At 42.1% G+C, this 1480-nt stretch overlaps 1 protein-coding gene across 1 annotated transcript in view; it reads left to right on the top strand.

The window, feature by feature from the left end:
• The window catches only part of LOC113616735 (leucine-rich repeat-containing protein 37B-like), a gene marked incomplete at its 5' end in the record, with an annotated part of 9160 nt that overhangs the window by 6045 nt on the left and 1635 nt on the right, over nt 1–1480 (top strand). The gene's annotated exons all lie outside the window — the stretch shown is intronic.

Below are 1480 nucleotides of genomic sequence, written 5' to 3'. Positions count from 1 at the left end.
TATTCTGACAATCACTGCGATTCCTCCTAAAATGGTGAATTTCAAATTGAGGTCAGGGTCTTTGAATCATGCTCAGGGCTCCAAGAGTTCTTTGTGGGAATTGAAATCTTTTGTGTTTTTGTTTTAGTGATCTTTTAAAAATGTGTGTGACTATATTCTGTATAATATGAACCACCTTAATAACTGAGTTGCAGAGTTTCCAGGTAGTAATATTTTAATTCTCATAAGCTATGAGTAAAGAATTAACTTATGAGCTGGAATTAAGCTATGAGATGGAATTAATATAAATATGTGACCAAGAGACACTGTGAGTGAAAAGCAGAACGTTTTAAATGCAGAATTCAGTGGAAATAGTTTCACAAGGCAACATAGCCTGTGCTCAGATCCCCAAGGCTCCTGAAGGATGTACCACTGTTAATATCACCTGCAAGGAAGGGAATTCTTCCAGGCAAGAGAAACCTACCTTTGACGTCTTATAGAGTTTCTTCTATACTGGCTCTCTCCACCACTCCCTCACTCCACTCTTGGGATACAGGCTATGTGCCTTCCTGCTTATCAGATATAAGAAACTGGTGCAAAACACCACCCCCTCCTCCCCACAGCATGTTCCTAGTCTTTAGTGTGAGACCAGGGGAAGCAAAGTGCTTAACATTCCTCAGGCAGACCCAGGGGTCAGGCTTGACTGTGAATCCTTCCTGCTCCCTTCATTCTGCATTCTTGAGAAGTCATTGGCTGGATCTTTCAGTTTCCTAATTTATTCTTTAACTGTCATTTCTGCTGCTCATATACTGAGTTTTCTTTAATTATTGCTAACACTTTTCATTCGTATATTCCTGAGTTGATTAATGGATGCATTATCTGCTTACATCTGTCTGAGGGTAATAATTGTGCTGTCCTAAGGTTCTCTTGTGCTTTGTTAACTCTGATTCATTGGCTATAATGTTTGTTTTTGTTTTCTGTCCTTAATGGAGTTGGCTTTGTCACATTGTTTGGTCATTCCTGAGTGTAATTCATCTTTGTAGTTGAGATTCTACTGCGTTTGTTTCCCAGCTTTAGGGGAGAAGTGAAATGAGCTGTTGGGGCTTATTACTCCCAATGGGTTCCCCTGAGAATAAGGCCGAGGTGGAAGGTGCCTTCTAGTGGCTAGTCAGGGAGTGCATACCTTTCTTCCAGGGTTCTGGGACCTTGTCCCCTTTATAACACCAATTGCTCCTGCCTAGAGGAAGACACCTTTTGTTTCCTGGATCAAGGAGGGAAGATGTGGGGTTGATGTGTGCTGTAGGCTGCTCCTACCACACTATTCCAACTGATCACCCTGTAGGTAGCTCCGGGACATTTCTGGTAGGGGGGCATTTGTGCAGCTGCTCCCACACATTGAGCTAAGGTTGTGAATTTTATGTTATATCTTTTGTATCATTCTTAGCGATTTTGGTGGAAGTTGAAGGGGTGGAGACCTGACATGTTTCAACCTGCCAGCTTG

Source organism: Aethalodelphis obliquidens, unplaced genomic scaffold (assembly GCF_003676395.1).
Source record: "Aethalodelphis obliquidens isolate GAN/ISIS:26980383/991018 unplaced genomic scaffold, ASM367639v1 scaffold431, whole genome shotgun sequence".
Lineage (NCBI taxonomy): Eukaryota > Metazoa > Chordata > Mammalia > Artiodactyla > Delphinidae > Aethalodelphis > Aethalodelphis obliquidens.
This window is presented reverse-complemented; position numbering and strand designations above follow the sequence as displayed.